Source organism: Cuculus canorus, chromosome 4 (assembly GCF_017976375.1).
Source record: "Cuculus canorus isolate bCucCan1 chromosome 4, bCucCan1.pri, whole genome shotgun sequence".
Taxonomy (NCBI): Eukaryota; Metazoa; Chordata; class Aves; order Cuculiformes; family Cuculidae; genus Cuculus; species Cuculus canorus.
The window spans coordinates 17,802,288-17,825,310 of record NC_071404.1 but is presented as its reverse complement, the minus strand read 5'-3'; the positions used below and the strand labels follow the sequence as shown (position 1 = coordinate 17,825,310).

The window sequence follows — 23,023 nt, the reverse complement described above, 5'->3', positions numbered from 1 at the left end:
GCTGCGTCTGGAATTCTGCTCGTTTCTTTCTGCATCATCTTCTTGCCCATTTGCTGAGGCAAAGTTACTTGTCACATGTACACATGTTGCCATGAGGTAGGTTGGGTTGAGTGAGTCAGCTGCACTTCCATAACTTCCTGGCTGTAAACATAAGTAATTTTCCTCCAAATTCTTATCCTTCTAAGTGTGTTTATTACTGAGTATGATCAGGCTTAGAAGTAGTTACTGAGTGGTAGATATCTAATTATAGGTGACCACACAGTAACTTTCATGTATATTCAGTCCAAGCTTTCTTCAACACAGTCACCACCTCCAGTACTGTACTTAGTGTTCAGAGCAGTTTTAGGTTTTTGTACTTTAGGAGCATTTTACAATGTTTCTGTGGCAGCAAAACCTTCTAATGGAGACTGCTTACACCAACAAAACGGTTCTTTGGCTACAACAGCCCACATCTGTTCATCAAACAAAATAAGCTACATCACAAAGTTTTTTTGCTTGTGTCTTTGTTTCATTTATGCTAAAATTTTGGACAGAGTGATTATGTCGAACAGGTCTGATTTTTGTCTTTTTCCATCTTGACATAGGCAATCTAAGAAAATTTTTACATGCACACCTGGCCTTACTGAAAGCACACATGTTCTGCAATAATGTAAGATAATAACAGAGTTGAGTGATGAAATTTCAAGCCTGGCCCTTCATCTGTTCATGCTGTGTGGTATTACTTTGAATGTCTGCACGAAGCATTCTGTCTCATTTAGATTAAGCCTCACGAGACAGAGACCACATCTTTCCCTCTGTATCATACAACTTCAGATACCTTGCTGGCTCTCAAGAAATAATAAATAATATAATACCAATACCGTTGAGACTTTGGCCACGTATGGAGTCTTTCTGGCCCATTTGATGCAGCAGAAACTCTTTACAGGAAGTCAAAGTGGCTGAGGTCAGAGTTGGAGTTTACAGAGTCTCTGGCAACTTTCTTAGGCACATGTTAAAAAAAGTGTTTTTCAGATTCCAGGGGAAAGCAACAGGCAGTATATGTTGCCTGCCGCAGACCTACATGTGTGTAAGGACCTTTTCCCAGATATGGTCTTTCATGCATGTTTCTGTGTCTACTTCTTTGGAAACTTTCTCTCTAATTTGAGCAAAATCATACAAGCATAGGGGATAACCATGTGTTTTGTGACTTAAAAGGGACCTATATAAACATGCTTTTCTTGATTCCTTCTTAATAAATGAAAGGATGCACACTTGCACAGATGCGCTACATGCACAGACCAGCTGTTCTGCTACAAGTAAGGGGAGAGGAAAAATCCCAGATGTCCAGAACAGGGTAGTCTGAGCAGTCAGTCAACAGCCTTAATTGTTTGCTAGGCAGGGACAACTTGAGAGCTGCCAGAATAACTGCCTGTGGATCTTGCCAAGGAGCCAAATAGCCTAACTGAAACTATAATATACAGACTGGCATCTGGGCTCTCTGATTGTCATCAGTCCCTGAGCATGAAAGAGGAAGAAGTGAATAATAGTTATCGAAATGCTCACTGCAGCATTTTAAAATTAATTATTTTAAACATTATCCTAAGAAAATCCAACTATTGGAAAACAATTAAACGTGGATTTTGAGAGAGGAAAGGCAGTGCTATCAAAGCAATGCAAAACTCTTTTTAAAGTGTTGTTTTTTTAAAGGGCTGTGTATTGTTTCCTTTGCTTAGCTGTTTCACTCCACACAGCTCCTACTATTCAGTTAGACACCAAGATAATTTCTATTTATTCCTGTAGGCTAAACAGTTGCTATTTGTATGGAGAGTGTTGTAATACCGTCAAGACAAACTGTGGACGTGTGTGGCTACACCTCAGTTTCCTCTTATATGCCTTGGGATATTCTTGTGCTAGAAACTGATGTATCCACTACATTTTATCTTCAAGAATGTTTGTTCTCTCACAAACTTTGTTATTTCCCTTTGGCAGACAGTCTTGTATGATGTGAAAGGCATGAAGCTTAATGAAACACAAGAGGAATCAGCTTTATCCTGCATCTTTACCTCCTGGTGCCTTATAAAGTGGAATACATGTTAAATCAGGGATTAGGATGCCTGGTCCTAGATGTCCCATGAAAGTGTGTTAAAATGTTTGTACCTTGCCATCCCTGTGTGCTTCTAGGCTTTATACCTGGATGTGCATGACACTGCTTAGTAGTTTCAATTGAGAATCTGAGAAGGCTTGGCCAAGCGAAATGCAGAGCTCAACTTTCTTATAACCTGATGTATGGCTGTCTGCTTTGCCATTTTATGCTCCTGACACTCAACAGCACATAAACCTGCACTGAGGTTTCAGATTCTGCTGCTGGGAAGGTGAGGAGAGCTTGGTCGTTCTTGGTCATAGGTGTAGGGGCTTACACATCCTGCTTTAACCAAGTGGAGAATGGTAATGCTTTTTGTATCTAGGGGCCTGGAGTTCTGTCTTCTTTTGTGGTCCAAACAAAAACTTTTTCATATCCTTCTAACATCTGTAAACACTATACTTCAATTTGTTTCTAAATCCAGGAGGAGAAACTGAGTGGCTGCAGTCTGCTAGTACTGCTGCACTGCTGCGCAATCCACCAGCAAAGAGGACATGTAGATGTAGGGACAGATCTTCTCTATACGGGTCAGTCCACAGAGATCCAATGCTACCTGTTTTTTGGTTTTGTTTTCCTCTGGCGTGGAAGAGGCTGTAGTTGTGATCTGGATGTTTTTGAGATAAATTCCTTCCTCTTTTAGAGCCATGGGAAACCAACAGCATGCTAGAGAAGAGTAATTGAAAGGATCATTGGAATAATTTTTGGAGTGGCTTTCTATTGTTTTTCAAAACTATTTGTGTTTAGCTTAATATTTGTAGTTTCAGAACTACACAGTCAGGGTGCTGCAGGCTTAGTGGGTTGAACAAGCACAGCACTATAGAATATGAAGTTTGTCAGTGCGAGCAGAGAATGGAAAGTCTTCCCTCTTTGAGTTCTATAAAGGCAAAAAATGTTTAATATTTAATATTTAAATGCTTTTTCTTTCCAGAAAGTAAGGTCTTTTTTATCTTAAAGTTAGTGCTTACATCACAAGGCACGACTAACCAGCTGTAGAGCCTTTCACTTCTCTGTCCCCCACCTTAATAACACAATATGAGAATGTAAGAAAAAAGTTACTGAGACCACAAATCCATTTGCTCATCTGACATCCCTCATAATAGACAGTAATAGATAACTAAGAAAGAAATAGAAAAACAGAGCAGTATACAGTAATTTTTTGTTTCATATCTTCTTCGTTCCTATTATACTGCAGATTAGGAATGTCTTGAACCTTAGGTTATATCCAGTTGTTTAATATTGTTAATATGTTTTTCTTTTCTTAATTTGTCTGATAACTATTTGAATGCATCCATATTTCTGGCATCCACAGCATCCTCTTGCATCAAGTTCCTGGACTATTTAAACACTAGGTAGAAATATGTGTCTATTCAGTTCTGCCTAGCTTAGTAGGAATTAATATTTGTTCCTGTTAAATGGAAAGTTCTGGCAATGTCAATCTGATCAGCTCATCAGACTGTCCAGTGTACTTTCCTTCCAATTGTAAACTCTTCATGAGTGCAAGCGCTTCTTGTATCTTCAGTATCTGATTTCAGTACCTGATTCATTTGGTAAAAATGAATTTGGATTCATTAGTACTAATGATTTACTAATGAATTTGGATTCATTAGTAAAAGCTTTTATAGTAGACAGATAAATCAGTGTTATATATGGAGTTAGCAAGTAATTTCTCCTATATCACACTAGTTAGGACTGTGCAGAGTACTTCCTTCTCTATGGAGAGGAGAGTATCCTAGGAACAGGTTGCCCAGGGAAGCTGTAGATGCCCCCTCCCTGGAAGTATTCAAGGCTGGGTTGAATGGGGCCTTGAGTAGCCTGGTCTAGTGGGTAGTGTCCCTGCCCGAGGCAGGGGAGTTGGGACTAGATGATCTTTAAAATCCCTTCTAACCCAAACCCTTCTATGATTCTATACTAGGATACTACAGATTTCCACAGAGAAATTTCCCTGCTATTGTAAGGACCTATGAGACTGCATTTCCTACATTTTCCTTTTTAACGTTTTTGAATGTAGCCTTTGTTAATTTTATGACGTTTCAGACAGGAAGATGTGGGTCATGTTGAGCTCAGTTAGTGACAAGATGTTAGAGTTCATGGAGTCTTCTGAAACAAGTATCTATTATTTGATTCCTTGTCACTGTGAAGACCTGGATTCAGTGACATAGGTATCCTAAAAGTCTAATAAGATACATACACAAATACATATATACACAAATAGATATAATTCCAGATTTTTCAAAGCCTGATTGTTACATTTTTTTGGTTTTTTTTTAGATTGGAAGCACCAGGAAGTATTCACCTTTGCTCTTTGGACCGTTGAATGTTTTTTCAGGCCCCTAGCTCTGACTGAATCTTTGCAGGAGCAAAAACTCCAGTTTATGTTTTACTGTACTGGTTTCTTCTGCCAACTACTCCAAAACTTTGGCCACTATATTTCCCTAGGCAGCTGTTCATCTTTCAGCCTCTAAAAAGATTCTTATATCAAGTCTGTCCCTTCAGAATAGGAGAGCAATTCATTCCACAGCAAGCCCTGCTGCTAGCCTGCTGTCCTGTTCTACCTGAAAGTTTAGAAAGGTTTTAACCTCTGATTATAGGCTTCATCTTGGGGAAACTGCAGATTCTTTCATTCAGGTAAAATCTGATCACAGAAGACTTGAACCCAAACTCCTTTTTCAGAATTGTTCACCAAGAGATCATATTTCATGCTTAGAGGTGTGTCAAAAATCTTTGCATGTATTAAATGCAATTTAAGTCTGCCACATCAGGGTGGGGTGGAGGTAAGGTAACTGAAGGTTTTGTTATTCCTACTGGATCATCTTTGGTTTCCTGTAGCAAAATGTGATCTCTTTAGGGAGAGCTTGATTTGCTAGAAATAAACTTTTGTATGACTGTCTCCAAGCTCAGTATTTCTGCTTGGAGAAGGATGCCACAGATTGTCTAAAACTCAATTGAGAATAGTGATCATGTGGTTAGAAGCCTGAAGATGCAGTATCCCTATCTGTCCTGGCTAGAAAAGTACTGGCCTTTTCCCCCAAAATATGTTCAGTTATATTAAATTAACAATGGTCAGATCTTTGTAGTAACCTTTTAGGTTTTGAACCCGCAGAATATACTCAGAAAGTGTTTCAAATTTTCTCTGCTAAAAAGGCAACTCCTCCCCCCCACCCCCTTTTTTTAATGGGGTCAAATTATCTCAAAATAACAGATCTTAAGGAACTGTAACAGAATAATAAATGAGCAGATAACATCTGAATATTATAATTGGTGGAAAATCACAAGGATTTTCAGTGTCACACGGGCTTTACTTTTTTTCAGTCCTCAAAAGGAACAACATTCTCCAGATGCCAAAACTATATTTCCCAGAATGGGAATAGGAGCTTCCATGGAGTCGGATGATCAGGTGTGGTGTTGGGTTTAGAAATGATGGGCTGAGATTTATACCAAAGGCAGTGATTCAAAGTAGAGGCCAGGATGAAGGAGAGAATGAATATATTCATTTTCATCAGCTATGTCAACATAAGCCCTTTTCAGATGGGGAGGACCTTTGTGTTATTACACCTTTTCTCCAAGAAGTTAAGTTTTTGACCTGTCTAGGGCTGGAAATGCTGTATCAAGTAAAGACATGTAAAAACAAACTCTTCACCACGCTCTGAGACTCCTTAAAACATCAGGTGAGGTTCTGCTGGGAGGAAAGGTTATCACAGAACAAAACTGCGGCAACATCCCTTGTGCCAAAGGCTGTTCTAAGAGAAAACTGCAAACCACAGGGTGGAGAGCTGTAAAGGTGCACAAGCATGGTTTGCAGGTGTGCAGAATCAAAAAATAAACTTAAGGTTGGAAGTGACCTCTGGACAGCACCTGGAGACAGCTTCCTATGTCTATGTCCCTATGGCTTTTGAATATTTCCAGGAATAAAGACTTCACAATCCACCTGGGCAACCTGTTCCGATGCTCAGTCACCCTGATAGTCAAAAAGTGTTTCCTGATGTTCAGTTTATGCCTATTGCCCCTTATTAAGTCACTGGGCACAACTGGCTGCTCCTTCTTTGCCTTTTAGATATTTGTAGATGTTGATGAAATCCCCTCTGAGCATTCTCTTCTGTAGACTTAACAGTCCCAGCTCTCTTAGCCTTTCCTCATATGAGTGGTGCCCCAGTGCCTTCCTCATCTTTGTGTTCTTTCACTTGACTTTCTCTAGTAGTTTCATGTCTTTCTTGTACTAACAAGCCCAGAACTGGACACAGCACTCAGATGTGGCCTTACCAGTGTGGAATGGAATGGAAGGATCATCGTCTTCAGCCTGCTGGCAACATTCTTCTTTATGCAACCAAGGATAAAATTACAGTGTTTTGCTGCTAGGACACAATGCTGTCTCATTTCAGCTTGATGTCCATGAGGACCTCCAGGCCCTTTCCTGCAAAGCTGTCCAGCCAATTGGCCCCCAACATATACTGCTGTATCTCCTACCAGCACTACTCTGCTGGAAGCTCTGAGTTCTCATCAGTCTGTTTATTGTGCCATACAGCCTGAGAGAGATACAGCATTGACATGACTTAGTCTTGTTATGTGGCCAAAAGGGCACTGCTAGAGGAAGTTGCAACTCCCTTCTTAATGGTTTGCCCTTAGTAAAATGCCTTCCTTCTTCAAGACAGAGATTTAGTAGTCTTTTAGCCCATAAAATGATGAAAGACCTGGGACATTTTATCCTTGCTGGATAGATTGCTTGGCAGATGTTCTCATGGAATCCTGCATCTTAGGTCTAAGGATGCCATAGATGGTTTTGCGATGCTTAGGGCGCACAACAGAGATAACATGAACATGTCTCCAACTTCATTGCCAAGTAGAGAAATTTTGCTTAGAACTGAAGGAAACTCAGTCTTTAAGAGAAGCAAGAATAATGGGGTAGGTCATAACATGGTAATGTGAGTGGCCTTTTTCAACATACCATAACATGGGGCTTTGCAAAGATGATACAATCTGAGAGAAGTGGAAGAATAGTGTTGTACACCCTGCTTGGATATAGATCCAACAGAGGCCTAGACTTGAAATTGTCAGACGTTACAAAAATTCAATCCAGTCTTATACAAAATTGCTTGCAAAAGCCAAAACAACTAAAAGAGACTGTGAGTATGGGTGTGTGATCATTAAAACCAGGCCTATGTTCTGGAGAATAATTCCACAAGACAAATTTGATCTGGATCTGGCACAAGCAAACAATTGCATTTCTGTCAGAACATGGTATGAAATTTGTGCTGCATTTCTTGCTTTTACATTGATTTTATGCTGGTTGTAGAAAGACAGGTGACGTCTGGTCCAGAATAAAACCTGGCAACATGAGTGCTTTTAAACAAATTTGAACTGCCAGAGTGAGTTTAAGCTTTTACGTAAGTTCTATAGACACAGCATTTTTGATCTGGTCACTTAGGAATCCTTAAGTTACATTTATTGTCTCATATAACCATAGCGTGATTTTTTTTTTCCAAACCAAAAATCCTACTGACAGAACCTGCAAGCTGTATTACATAAATTTATGGTAAACAGAACCATATATTCTCTTGGTTCTTCTTTGCCTGCCATATGTTTTTGTTCAAGTGACTGGATGCAAGCAAGAAGATGAAAAGCTCCCCACAACTTCCCAACCAGTGTCAGGTCTACTACAACAGCCAAACTGAACTAAGAGGGCTCAGCCATCATAGCTGCACCTTTCTACTAAGAATACTTGCTAATAAAATGACTTACTGCAAAAAGTGTTTCTTGTGTTTATACAAAATGTCTTAACCAGAGGAAGCACCTTGGCTGTGATATTTAGTTCTATTATTTCTGTCTGGTTTGACTTACTTCCTTCTCTTCTTTGCCTTCTGTTTTGACATTTATGGCTAAAAAGGCCTCTTTGTGATACCGCCATTAAGTCATAATTTAGAAGGCAAGTAATAGCAATGTCTTAAGCAGGTTGATGCTGGTATAGGTCACTCAAGTCCCATAGTAGCTGATAAAACCTTGTGCAATGTCTGTCTTTGTCACCAGGGAGGCTGTCAAACAAAAACTGTATATCCTGCCTTTGTTGTTTTCTGTTCTTTTGTCTCACCTTTAGGTGTATGTCTTGTTTTGTTCTCAGGGAAGAAACATTGAGCTTTACAGCAATTCCCACATGTATTAACTGTTGCTAAAAGGATGGTTCTTGCCATCTCTAATATAACCTGGAAGATTACCACATCTGTTTCCCTTTAGAAATGTCTCTACAAGTAAAGGGCAGAGAATAAGGGGTTGTTAATATGTAAGTGTGAGTTAATACTTTACGATTTCAGTGATTTGACTGTTTTTCTTTAAGAAAAGATTAAAGTCATTAATAGTTCCTGTTGCTGGGGTCTAAAAAGTTGAAAATCAGAATCGTTGCAGAAGTGATCAGCTCTGGTGCAGGTGTGTGCCACAGCAGAGCAGAGGATCACGGCATACAGGGGGTTTTCCTGTGGGTGTTGGTGCATGAGAAGCTCAACATGAGCCAGCAATGTGTGCTTGCAGCCCAGAAAGCCAACTGTATCCTGGCCTGCATCAACAAAAGTGTGACTAGCAGGTCGAGGGAAGTGATTCTGCCCCTCTTCTCTGCTATTGTGAGACCTCTCCTGAAGTACTGCATTCAGCTCTGGAGTCCTCAGAAAAGGAAGGACACGGATCTGTTAGAGTGAATCCAGAGGAGGGCTGAAGCACCTCGCATAGAAGAATTGGCTGAGAGTTTGGTTTATTTAGCCTCGAGAAGTGCAGTCTAGAGGGAGACCTTATACCAGCCTTCCAGTACTTAAAGGGGGCCTACAGGAAAGTTGGGGAGGTGCTCTTTGTCGTGGAGTGTTGTGATAGAATGAGGGGTAACGGCTTTAAGCTGAAAGAGGGGAGATTTAGATTAGATATTAGGATGAATTTTTTTATTGTGAGGGTGGTGAGGCACTGGAACAAGTTGTCCAGGGAAGTTGTGGATGCCCGATCCCTGGAGGTGTTCAAAGCCACGTTGGATGAGGCTTTAAGCAACCTCATCTAGTGGAAGGTGTCCCTACCCATGGCAGGGGGGTTGGAGATGAATGGTCTTTAAAGTCCCTTCCAACCCAACCCATTCCATTATATGACTCTCTGATCTTATTTGCTTAGTGTCAGACAGTGACAAGATAGGCAGTGCCCAAGTCTATTTCTTCCAGGAAAATTAACTCAAAATAATTTGTCTAAATGCTGGACTTCAGGGCATAAGCAGGATTTCCTTCTTTCCATGTTCTCACCATGTATGAAAAATGCCCCTTGAATAGTCATAGGCCAAAAAAAGATTTCATTTAGGCTGAAATGAATATCTTAAGTCAAAAAATTCCCTTGACTTCTGACTTCAGGTTGGCCTCTAACTTTCTTTCATTTCAGTCTGTGTAACAAAACCCAGTTGTTGCTTTCCAAAAGCATAAAACAAGATCTAAGATCTTAACGTTACTTTTCTCAGTGCTGCAGCTGACAACAAAACGTATCTCAGAAAGTCTATTTTGTCTCCTTGCAACTAGAGAAAAACAGAGAGTAAAAATGAAAAGTAAAAGTGACCAGTCTCAGTATTAGTTGTGTATCTGTAGCTAAATTGCTTTAGTTCACCATCGTTGGAGCCCTGTTCTGATTCTTGTCATGTTGGCATGGTGATTGGAAGACAAAATCCACCTAAATGAAACATGAGGTGAATGGTTAGTGCTTATTGTTACCACTTTTCATTAGCTTAAACATATTAGAATTGCAATGAAATAAAAACTGCCTTGCTATCAATATTTCATTTTGTTACAAACAAATATAAACAGAGATGTAATCCTGCCTCTGTATAGCAGTCCATAGAATGAAAATACTGGGAAAATGAAGAGGCACTAGAAAGGGGTTGATAGACTGCACAGATTATAGAATTGTTAGTGAGAGTTAGTTGTCTGATAACTTTGTGCCAGTCTTAACTTTTTCATGTCCATTCATCTCCTGAATGTCATGGGTCTGGTTCTGTAACGATACCACAATCTCTCATGCTTATGCTTCTCCCTCTCCTCTCCTCTCCTCTCCTCTCCTCTCCTCTCCTCTCCTCTCCTCTCCTCTCCTCTCCTCTCCTCTCCTCTCCTCTCCTCTCCTCTCCTCTCCTCTCCTCTCCTCTCCTCTCCTCTCCTCTCCTCTCCTCTCCTCTCCTCTCCTCTCCTCTCCTCTCCTCTCCTCTCCTCTCCTCTCCTCTCCTCTCCTCTCCTCTCCTCTCCTCTCCTCTCCTCTCCTCTCCTCTCCTCTCCTCTCTCCTCCCCTCTATTTATTGTGAGGCATCTCACCACAAGTGAAGTAGTGAATAGTTAAAGAAGACTTTATTTATCCAAAACATTCACCTGTCATTGTAGACATGTAGGTGCTAATAAGTACCAGAAAACCACCAGTAGTTTAAATAGTATTAGCAAATATCCCTTCCTTTCTTAATTGGTGCATGCTACACAGGAACTGAATTTTGAATGTACAACCAAATGTTAAAAGTTGTTTCCAAGGCTTACTCTCTCTTCAATGAGACATCAAACTGTTGTCACCCAATCCTTTTCACTTCATTTTTTAGTTCAATACTTTGATCATTCCCCTCTGACATGGATCCTGCTGTACCAGATTAGCTAGCAGCAAGTTGCTAGCTAGATGAAAAAACTTTTAATAGGGTCTGTTTAGTACTTCATCTGTAAATCATTTCTGTAAAGAAGCTGTAACCAAGTCACAAATTGGTAGATAATTTCTTAAACATTCGTGTTTCTTGTGAAATTATTACCCAACTTTCCTTCTGCTAAATACTCTTTGAAATGTTGACATAAACATATTTTTTTAAAGGAAAACCTACAGAAGAAGATTGAGAAAGCTAAACTAAGCAAATATATTCTTTGAGAAAATAATATACAAAGGAAGATGCAAAGGAAAATCCTCTTAAACAAAGGAAATGCACTCCCTCTGATCCACTGGAAGTCAGTAAATAACTGAAATGGCACAAAAAGCTATTTGAGTTGGAAAGATGGGATTTGGAACTATTTAGAAGAGAAAAAGTAATAGACAAAAATGAAAGGAGGAGCCAGGAAAATGATTAGGGTTTTAACAAGAGACCTTTAAAGCTAAGGGAAACCCAGAGAAGCATCTTCTAATACACAGAGAATTTGAGGATGGAAACCATGGGTATTATTGCTTGGTTGAAACTATTTCTGCCTTACTTATTGTTGGTACAAACTAGAGCCCTGGAGGAAGAGAGAATTTGGGTTATTGAAGAAACAGGAGGAAAGGTCCTTTGGAGGACTCGAATCAGATTAAAGGTTAGGAAGCAGACAGCTGGGTTTTAAGGTCTCTTCAGTAAGGAAAACTATCAATAGTGGAGACTCCCAGAGATCAGTGCTAGCACCATTCTTATTCAACACCTTCATTAGTGACCTGGAGAAGGGAATATGCAGCACATCTCTGAGTTCATGGTCAATACTATGTTCTTTCAGGACTTCCAACGCCACACTCATGGTGAAGAACTCTGAAAAGACCTTGCAAAATTGAGTAAAGGGACAAAAATATGTCAGATGAAATTCATTATGGACAAATGTACAGTAATGCATCTGCAGGAAGCTTACTGAGCCTGTACATACCGCAGATCTTACAGTTGCAGCTGAGGAGATCTTGAGAGTTATAATAGATTTCAGTTCTCTGAAGCAATTGGCTCAATGTGCAGTGTCAGCCAGAAAAACAAACAAAATGTCAGGCATCATCGGAAGGGGTTTTGAGACTGAAACAGAGGGCATCATTTTGCTGCTGTGTAAAACCTTAAAGAGCCCACATGTGACGTACAGTGTGCCATTATGGTCTCTGTAGAGGACACAATGGAACTATGGAAGGTACAGAAGAGAGCAACTGAAATGTTTTAGAGGGTGTTTTGTTGCTTTGCAGGAACAGACTGAAAAAGCTGGGAACTTTCACCTGGGAGAGGTAAAAACTGAACACGATACATGATATTTGAGAAAAATGCATTTGTTACTCAACAGATGTAGCAACAGTAGATCTAAGGATATGGACTGAAAATAGGGAGAGATAAAAACAGGGGAAAAAAGTAATTTTTTACATGGTGGATAGTGAACTTGTTAAACTGTTGTCACAGAAGGTTGTTGGGAGGAGACACATGGTATCACCAGGCAGAAAAGAGGCTTGGAGAAATTTCTGGCCAACAGGGCCAAGGAAGATACTAAAGACAAAGGCAGGGACAAACCTTTGAGATTCATAGTCAAATGATAGCACCTGCTGGGAGACCGAGAGAGTAATGAGCTGCAGGTAGTGAGTGGCCAGGCTGATGTGCTCTCCTGTGCTAGGTGCAGAGCCTCTGATGAGGCTGGAGGCAGAGGCTGGGTAGATGGTCTGTAACCTTTGCAGGTTACAGTGTTTGAGCAGATGCTAAGAAATAAGAGAAACATTCAGCAGTGCAAGGATCAGAGTGACTTTTGTTGCAGAATGACAGGTAAGTAGTTCCAATGAGTACTTTAAACTTTGCAAGTTTTAAAGTTCAAAGCAGAAAAGGTTTCCCTTGTTTATAAGGCTTACATACATATTTCTGTTTCTCCTGTATCCATTGACACTCTCATATTTCTATTCAGAAAGTATTTAGTATCTTTTGTGGGTTTCGCTGCTTAGGTGTACTTTTTTCTCTGATATTTTGGGGGTCTGGGTTTCGTTGTTGTGAACATCTATATTGTTACTATGGCTTTTAGTAAGTAAATAACACCATAAAATGTGGCTCAAAATGAGAGTTTTGTAAATTAAAAATATAAAACTGAATTTGGATTTTTATTTATGCTAGTCTTCAAAGTAACCATGCCTTGCTACATGTCTAAATGTTCTTGATATTTTTGACTTTCAAACAGTTAGCTTTGCTGTCTGAAACATTCTCTTTAGTGTTACACTTGATGTGTTGCTGCTGGGGAAAAAGTTTTTTTCACATCTTCCACATTTGCAGATGATGTGGTGCCAAAAGAATTTCACTATTTCACAAATGTGCAGATCCCAATGGTTGCCACAGGGTTGCATTAAAATGTGTATTTTAGTTTATTAACATGTGCATTTGATCCAAACTGTTGATGATTTTATTAGTCACTAAGGTCTGCCTACTTTGAAAGCTAAGGATAGGTTGTGTTCCAGGTTTTTGTGCTCAGGTTCTGTGCAACTTGCAGCACATCAGTTCCAGTGTTAATTGAGTTTTGAAACATTTCTTAAATACTCACATTTGTTGAATGCGTGTTTATATGGTGGACTTTCATTGGCATAGCTCTGTTAGCCAGGTAAATGGTGCTCTGCTGGCTGATTCCACTCTGACTCACATATCTGGGTTTCTCTGAGATGAATCAGTCTCTTATATCTAAAAATGTATTTTTATTAGCGCTACTTGTTTAGATTTTGTGAGCATGAGGCTGTGCTAGATTTAGTTTGTCAATATAGTAACGTCTATTCTAGAAGTATTACAGTGGTATGCATCATGTTATACTTTATGGTATACAGGCATATATAACCTGTTTATATAATATTAATATGACACTAATACAGATATGGTCTAATTGATGTGTAGATATGCTCTGATTGAAATAACTGCAGTGTGACTCACACAGAATAGGAGAGCAGAGATTATACTTTATTGACTGGATTATTTCTTACTTTAATTATTATTCTTGTAAGTTGCAAGCAGCTAATTCTACCTTAAAATCTTAGGATCGTATTTCAGTAATTGCCCTTTCTCCAGCAACCAGAAAATTTGCAACTACCTTAAAAAGGTGTTCATAAAGTGCTTTTGTACACCAAAAATTCTTGGAGAAATTGTCAAAATATTAAGCAGAAACAAAACCTTGTTGCATCCTTTTCTGTTCCTTGTGAAACTTTTTTTGTGTCATGTAGTATGAACAGAAGAACCAGACTGCTATTGTGAGGCTATGTCTCCTTCTTCAAAGAATTACGTGCCTGCATTATCTTTCTGTGGAAAGGCATGATCATAGCAGCTCACCCTTGGGAAGTGGACTAAATAAGCACACAGGTGGTGTTGCTGCAGCTCTGCTACCAGTGACACCTGAAATAGCTAGTTTTAATCTAGCTTATGGCTGCTTGGAGGAGCTACAATCACTACAAAGCAGTCAGACTTTGAGTCAGATTCAGTTGTAGGTCCGAGAGTCTGGTGAACCGTTTCTCCAGCATTCCTTTACAAAGGAAACCAGAAGGTTGTTTGTATACATTTTGTCTGTGCATGTCCTTAAGTTCCTAGATCTGTTAGATGTTTTGGCACTGTTCCTGGATACACAACTTTCCAGGCTCAGGATATACTAGTGAAGGTCTTGTTGTGCTGACCTGTGGTGCATCAGAACTGAGATGTTTCTTTTGTGCAGTTACTCTTTTCTCCATGCTGGTATATTTTCTGTTTTAATACAAAAGCCAACCCCTAGCTGTTGGCCTTGAAAATGGGCACTGGATACAGGAATCTGAAACAGCTCTGACAGATGTGACAGACCAGTTCATTTCAACAATATATGCTGATACCATGTGATACTGTAAATGTCAGTGCTGTTAACTATTTCACTGCTCATCGGAAGCATGTTAGAGCAGGATTACAAAGAGCTGCAAAACCTATTAAGAGCCAGAGTTTATTTGGTACCACGAATACCAGTGTTGGGAGATAAGCTACCTCTTTGCCTTAGTCAAGGAGTCCCATTGTCAGTTGTCCCATCAGAGCAATAAGTTTTCCTGCTCTTGTTTCTCTTTCCCCATTGTTGCCTTTATTTTCTTCTGGTGAACAAAGTTTAAGAAACACACTGAGACATACAAAGTTTATTGAGGTGTTGAAAATGAGAAGCCCATAATTGAAAGCTGCTTGAAACAGTCAAATCCAACTGATGGGGACCTGTCACCGTGCAGCCCAGATCATAATGACAGTGTCCGCACTAAAAGCAGCATATGACTTCTACAATAGTAGAAGACTAGATAGATTGTTTTGCAGCCAAAACCTGGAAAGGGTAATGTTTTTCTCTGATGCTGTTGAAGGGTTGTACCACAATAACATGGTCTTGCCCTTGGGGAAATGCCTAACAGAACAGAAAAGAGGAGGTGATGACAAATGACATCAGAGCATCTACATAGTTGAATTCTTCACAGGAAAATGGTATAGCTACTAAAGAAAAGCACACATAAACAGATTTTGCTTACTTACTACAACGTACTGCACAAGGTTAAACTTTTAAACAGAATTAGACTAAGCTGTCTGCTTGCCTTCTATACGTTCTACAGAGCAGTGCGGTGTAATAAGCCAGAGAAAGCTGTTGTTTCTTTTTGATCAGCCTTATTTATAATGTGAAAAGACAAGCTTTATTTCTGTTCTTCATAGTGCTGTTCCATGATGCCTGTTTTGAAAGGGCTACCACTAATTCGACACAGGGTCACTGCAGACATCTCTGTGTCCTGGCTCTGCCCTGATCAATTCTCCTCATACCTGTGGAAGAGGAGTTGATGTTTGTCCTTTACTGCTGCTTTAGTACAAAGGTATCAGTGAGGAAATTCGTTACCAACAGTGTATCAGAGTACTTGTCTTATTTCAGGTTTGTTTCTTATCTGTTTATTTATGATCAGTGTTTAATTTTCTTTCTTAATTGATGCACTTGTAATATCAGGAAAATTCATGTGGACCCCTTCCCCTTTTGGTAAACCAGGAACAAAGAAGTAAAGTCACTAAGTATGTACAGTGCCACAGTTGTAAGGCATTTGGTTTTAATTAAGTTTTAACTAATTCCCTTTATCTTGTCATAGTAATTATGACTGTACAAGTCATGTCACATTAATATGTGAAAGCAGCACTTTGGCATGGCTGGTCAAGGAACAAAGCCTTTATGACCTGCCTTGTTAAATTAAACCAGAGAGACTGATCAACTTGTATTTTGCTACCTTCATTGATAAATTATGTTAAAGATGAATAAAAGTGCTAAAGGGCCAACACACATTGGTGCTAAATATTGCTGAACTGCAGCAGCAAACAAATTGAGAGGAGAGATCTTGCAGACCTTTTTAAGGCCCTGGGTTTTGATAATGAAAAATGAAATGACGTGTAGCTATGAAATAGCTTAAGTGAATTGATAATGCTTGAACAAATATAAACCTTATCTTTTTTTGTATGATAGACTTGATTACTCTAGAGTTCCAACTAATTTATCCATCTTCTCTTTAAGCAGAGGGTGTCTTATATAGAGTATAACTCTGAAGTGAGCTAGAACGTGGATTCATAGTACATCAGCTAGTCTCTACTCCCAAATCATCCAGATACTTATTGAGAAGAACAAGTACAATGTAGTCTTCTCAGCCTTTAGAAGGTCATAAGGTCTGCTCCCTTTGGAGAAAGATACTTTTCTTCATCACAGGAAAGTTGTTTGAAATGAATAATATATCGTATATTTGTGTTTGAGCTCACTTTGCAGTAAATTTCATATATAAGCAAGCTCTGTCAGCAACCTCCTAGCTTAGCTAAGTCATCTTGAGTTTGGGCTTCTGTAACTGACTTACGTATGTTTGAACTATATGACAATGGCAGTTCATCTGTCTGTTACAACATGAAATCATGCTCATAAACACTAGAAAAAGAATGAATACATAATCTTCTGTCAAACTGTCCATGGGGATATCCTGCTTCATCCCTTTGCCCTCCATCTCCCTTACCCTATTTGAAGGAAAAAAGGAGAAATGCCATCTTTTTCATGCTATGCCAATAACTACTGGAGGGGTCCTTTACAAACCTTCTGACTGCTAAGTCAATTCTTATGCTTCTGAGTAATTTTTAATTACAAATAACTGTAGTATCTGCTTCTGCTGTTTTTGCACAAAGCTGCTGCAGGGACAATTTTTGAAGGCTCTTGGCTGGATTCTTAGCTGGGGTTCATAGCAGAGACTTTAATCAGTTTTAAAATTCAGTCGTCTGTGAGGAATGTGCTGAGCAATAGCATATCATTGTCACAACAGCTTGCAGGCAGATTCGGGAAGACAGTCCTGTTTTCTTTTCACATATATGTAACTATTTATTACCAATATCTTGGGACCAAAAAATGAATTATTTTTCTTTTTCAGACAAAGACATTCTTCAAAAAGAAGATGGATTGTGTAGGAAATTACAATGTGACTCTGTTTAGCTACGTAAAAATTTTAACTCTGTTTACTTAAGTTTTACATAGTTTTTCTAGTAAAATTATTGCCGGCAAAGATGGGTGGTCTGACTTTGGAAAGTAAATAATCAGGAAAATGTGAACTAATAATGAGGCCTATTTACAAATCTAAAAAAGAAGTTTGAGGTAGCCACCTGTTTGTCCACATCAACATTGGGAAGTTGCCACTAATTGACATGCCACTAAAATTAAACACAGAAACAAGATGCTCTGGGGACCCTGGGAGTGTTCAAGACTTGTAAGATGTTTCGTGGAAAACATAGCAAAGACCATAGAATTCAAATGGAGGAAAACATAGTAGTTTGGAGACACTTGGTTTAAGTTTTTCAGATATTCTAAGCAAGCAAGTGGCTGATGTGAACTTCCAAAATGTTCCATTTTCTAACCATTTCGTCAGCATTTCCTAAAACAGGAGACACAAAGTATCTTTCAGCTGCAAAACAGACACCAAGATTTGATCTAGAAAATCTGTTTCGCTCCACTAATTGTACAGGAAAGTAAGCGTACACTTACTTTACAAGAGACTTATTCCACATGTGTATGTTGAGCATGGACCTAGTTTTAAAACTGTCTGCTCAGAAAACATTTAATCAAACTCTCCTATATTTCCTCTGTAGCTCATTTAGAAGTTAAATTGCCTGAGGGTAACTTTTGCAGTGGTCAACAGAATGACTGAATGTTCTTGGTGAATTAGCTTGGGAGAATTTACAAAGCTCTGGATTCTGACACAAGCCACTGAAACCAAACATAATTATAGCTTTTGCTAAGTTTTCAGAACAATATACGTAAATATCATCTTCCTTGTCTCAGACCTATTCTCTGCCTCTAGATTCCCAGCTAGCAAGACATAGCCAACTTGCATACTTACTGATGTTGCTGTTTATTGCTCCACAGTCTGCAAACAGGAAGCACCTGGGAGATTAAATCTCAGAGTGGGTTGTTAAAGGGGTAAGAAACCTGAGAACTTGATGACTTAGAAGGCCGAAGGAGACTGTTGATATAGTGAGACCATATGAAGCAACAGAATTATGAATCAAGCTAATGATTGACAGGTTTCTTGCTGGAATAGAGGGTTGTGATGAAAATTGGTGGAAAGTAGCGATTCATAAAACATGAAGGTTCTGCCTCCACTATTGAAGAGGAAAGGCTTAACTACATACTGAATCTGTACTATAATGCACCTTCTGGACTTTCATAAATCAAACTTCTAGTTTTTTTATACCTGTTTATTGTTAATTGGGATGAAAATGTATGGAAGCTGCTTTTTGATCTCCAGGTAATTATCTTCCACAAGTTATTAAAATGTGAAAGCTTGTGGTTAGAATATGGACATCCTTTTGCTGTTGGGGAAAAAAGTATATTTGAGGAGATTTTTCAAAAATCATCCTTATAATTGTTAGCATTTCTTTTTAAAGATTTAAATATTTGTTTTTGTGCTGGAGTTTTATGTGAATAAGCTTTTTGGGTTTGTTTCAGCTTGCTTTCTATTAAAGAAAGGTTTTTTTCACTAGCTGACTCTGCATTAATCTAAGCAATGAAAGACTTTAATCAGATGCTGCAATGTGCCCATTTCCTGTGGGCTTCTAACACGAATTGGAACCTGCTGGAAACAGAAGCTGACTTTCTTAGTAAGTTGTTTTTCAAAGTGAGCAGGAGATTCCAGGAGTGGCACTTTTTATTCCCCAGCAGAAGCTGAACCCTTACTTCACTAGAGCGAAAAAAAAAAAAGAGATAATGCAGAAACATGAACAGCAAAATCAAAGGTCAAAGAAATAATGCCTGAAAGTGAGAAGGGGGCTGGAAAGGGGTACTAATGCAGGTCTGATGGAGCCCTGCTCTGCAGAATCATGCCGTTTGCTTCAGACATTCCTACCTGCTTGCAGTGCTTGCCAATGTAGAATGTCTGCAGTGAAAGGTGCTCCAGCATTCCTCCGTTTCTGCCTTGGCACCCAAAATAGGTTATCTGCCATAATATTAATGTTGTTTCCATCACAGAGCAACTAATAGTTGCTCAATCTTACCTGCTTTCATGTAAATGAAACAATTCATCATCTAAGTCAACAAAGGCACTCAAACTCATCTCTGGATGTTAAAGAGTGTGGATCTTGAATAATCTACATTCAATCAGTATTACTTCGTGATATTGAACATTATCTGCCCATTGCCCATAAAACCAGAGAATATTTTTCTTTGTAATGTACTCAAAGAAAAAAGTCTGTACTTCGGAAGATTTCCTGTGCTAGTAGAATTATAGGAATTTTGTGTTTCTCTGAAAGAAGAAGAAAACCATTATGCACTTTCCTAACATTAGCCCTGCCCTGATGCATTTCACTGGTCTTCAAAAAAGAAAAGATTTGTATTTCTGGTCCCTCACTTGATGCAACTTTTTTTTCAATAATACCATACCACCCCTCCAAAACAAAACAAAACCAAATCCCACAAAACAAACCAAAATTAAAAAAATTTGGGTTTTACAGTTTGGAGAATAAGGCACATGAAATACACATTGCAGAACCTAACCAGTGTGAGACAAAAACAGTGAAACCAGGAGTAAGAGGTACAAAAAGCACACTTATGTCTGTATGTTCAGTACTAGAAATAGTGATAACAGTATTCTAATTGTAAGATAGTCCTTTAAATTTGAAAGCGTTAGCGCTAAAGCTGGTCAAAGACTAGCCTAGAAAAAGACCTTCCTTGCATGTCCTGCTTACTCAGCTCAGTGCAGCAGCTGTTACAATAAGCAATTTGATGTTTAGCACCTGAGAATTTGCTCTCTCCTTCAGCCAGGATTGCAAGCTCAACAAAATGTATAAAAGCATGAAGTTTCATAACTCTTTCTCCCTAATGCAATAGCCATAGAAAATCTGGGTTATGGTGCAGTCATTAGCTTTCTAGTAAAATCAGGTTTTATATTTTGAGGCTTTCCTTTTTTTCTCAGTACAATGAAAATCTATTTTGTCCAAAAGGAAGCATTTAAAAGAAAAAGAGGGGATAGGAAAAGAGTATGAAAGACAGATTACACTGATCCTTACCTCCAAATATCATGCTAAAGATATTCCTACTTATAGCCTGCAACCAGGAACTTACTGTTATTTATGGATAAAAATTATGATATAGAAAATTTGTCTTCGTTATCTTTCTCTGATTTATTTAAAAAATCAGAAGTATTATTTCTCACATTCTCTAGACTTTAAATACATGTAAATTATACCTACTTTCAAGTGGACTTTTCTCCAAACTCTTCCAGTTTTGTCCTGCCCAGCTTTCATATGAATGAAATCTCACTATTTATTTCAAATTCCTGGAGTCGTGGGATTTACTGTTATTGCTTTCTCATTATGGCATCGGAAAGGTTGGCTGAAACATATGTGAAGGTTTCAGGAGCTTACTTCTGATCTAAAGAAATATTTATTTATTTTGTCTACATTGTACTCATTCTCCCCAAAGAGTGGCATTGCTTCCTTAGGTCTGGTACATGTCCACCAATTCCACCTTTTCCTGGTTTTGGTTCTAGACTAGGTTAGTTCTTGGCTGCTTCTACCCAGGCTCCGTAGTGACTGTGCTACCTCAGCACGGCTCTTAGGAGGTGGTATGTGTGGGACTTGGGTTTCATGAATGATGTAGCATGAGAAACAAGAATGCTTCTGTGAAAGCATGAGATGTCAGAGTTCCATCAAAGAACCCCTGAAGGTGTGGTTAGATCCTCCTTTTCAAGCAGGCATCCTAATAAGTCTGAGCACAAAAGAGAATTCCATTTGTTGCCAAGCATTAAACATTTGTAGGATGGGCAGGGTCTGAAGAATGGAAGGAAAATGGGGAGGGGAAGGACTGTGTTAAAGTAATCTCTAACTGGATGCAGCAGTTATTTCTCAAATGTTGCTCTGGTTTTAATTATAACTGTTTAGCAGTCAACAGAAGTGCAAAGTTACATCATCAACAAATTCTGATGTGGATGGGAGCAGGAAAAAAAAAAGCAGTAATGCATCATCCATTTCTTTTATGATTTACAGCTGAACAGGAATATTTCAGGAGCTGTATGAGCAAGAAGACGTTGCTGTCACCTCTGCAGCAGTTGCTCTCAGAAAAATCTTAGTGTTCACCAGAACAGATTAAAGCAAAGCCATCCTTGCACTGGAATAAAAAGAGGGGTTTGGAGCTTGCTACTGATTGACCAGGAATACTGTGAATTTCCAGGCCTGTTTTCTGTGAGGCTCTAAGGGACAGTGGAGAAAGAACTTGAAAGCTGAAGAAGACATTATGAGTGATTGCTGGGTGAAAATGCAGAATGGAAACCAAGAAGAAGGTGAAAAGTGTTGCTACCAGTGTGGGTGGAGATAAACAGAGATTAGGGACCTAACTATTAAGGATCTCCTTCTCTCTGAAGAGATATTAAGAACTCTTCATTATCCTGTTCCCATCAGACACCACATAATATGAAGGTAGTTCTACAAGATCATGGACTTCCCTCATATGTGAAGAAATTTATATTCATTTCCTCCGGACATAGACTTCTTGGCTAGTTTTTTATCAGAAATATATTATGAAATACATATGAAGCTCATTACTAGTGGAAGATACCACAGATCTGTAATTTGCTTGAAATTACTCTGTCTTCTCTTTTTTTTCTGTAGACCACACTTAGAGTTTGCTTTTTTAATTATTTTGGTCACAGCAGATGCCTTCTATTATGCCTCATATAGCAAAGGACTACTGTCTGAAAGGGGAGTGATTCTGAGAGAATTTGGAAGCAAGATTTGGCATTCTTTTAGAACAAAAGAGCTTAACCTATATTGAAAATTATTGTCTTCTCTATTTGTGCACTTTCAAGCCTGATATTCTCAAATGTTGTTGCTTGGATGTGGGAAGATTGTCCTAAAATAAGAATCAGTAACAATATGTGTTAGCACACTACTTATATGTGTAGTGTTATCAATATTGCTGATTCTGGTACTGGAACAGAATTTGATAGACCCTGTTCTACCTAATTCTGGACATTTCACTTTTCTTCTGTGACTAGTTCTGTTCTTCCTCTTCATCTTGTCTGTTCACACTACAACTTTCTTGAAGTAAGGGAAATGTCTTTTGTTATGATGAAAATATCAGAAATCCATTTATCCAGAGGGTTTTCTAGACAGAGTTGCTGTAGGTTGCTTCTAGACAGTGAAGTTATCTAGCTTTTAAGTGCAATCTGGTTTTACTTCTTCAGTGTCTTTGGAGACAAAAGAATTTTATATCTACATGCAGATAACAGTCTTGATTTTTTTTTTATTAATTCTCTGGATATGCATTCAGTGTTTTCTGATCACGCTACCGTGTTAAAAGTACTGACTGTTGTAAAGAGGGTTGTCAGCTGAGGCAGGCAATATAAACAACACAAGTAGTGCATTTTCCAAGCTTGATAAATTCGTTATTTGAGAGGGATTCTAGTTAAATTAGCTGAAATGGCAACCTATTTGGAATGAAGTGAGATTCAACGGAAATTTAAGATAAATCAATGAATATAAGATTCCCCCAAGCGATAGTGAGGTCTATGCAGATGTGCATTGTTTTCTCTATCTCAGTGATGCCAAATACACATAACCACCATAACATAACTACACATAACTTCTGAAATGTAGTATTAAATTTATCTTCAAATTCACTGGCTTGTTGCAGTAAGTGACTTTTGTCTGAAACTCAGCTACTCAAAATTCCAGTTAAGAGT

At 38.8% G+C, this 23,023-nt stretch overlaps 1 long non-coding RNA gene across 2 annotated transcripts in view; it reads right to left on the bottom strand.

Moving 5' to 3' along the window:
* The window catches only part of LOC128852066 (uncharacterized), a 78,236-nt gene that overhangs the window by 42,276 nt on the left and 12,937 nt on the right, over positions 1-23,023 (bottom strand). Inside the window, exon 3 of one of the 2 annotated variants that reach the window (XR_008449677.1) lies at positions 9,304-9,790. The exons of the other annotated variant lie outside the window; for it this stretch is intronic. This is a non-coding gene — a long non-coding RNA (uncharacterized LOC128852066). Of the gene's footprint in view, positions 1-9,303; positions 9,791-23,023 lie in introns of those variants that run through there. 2 annotated transcript variants of the gene reach the window in all.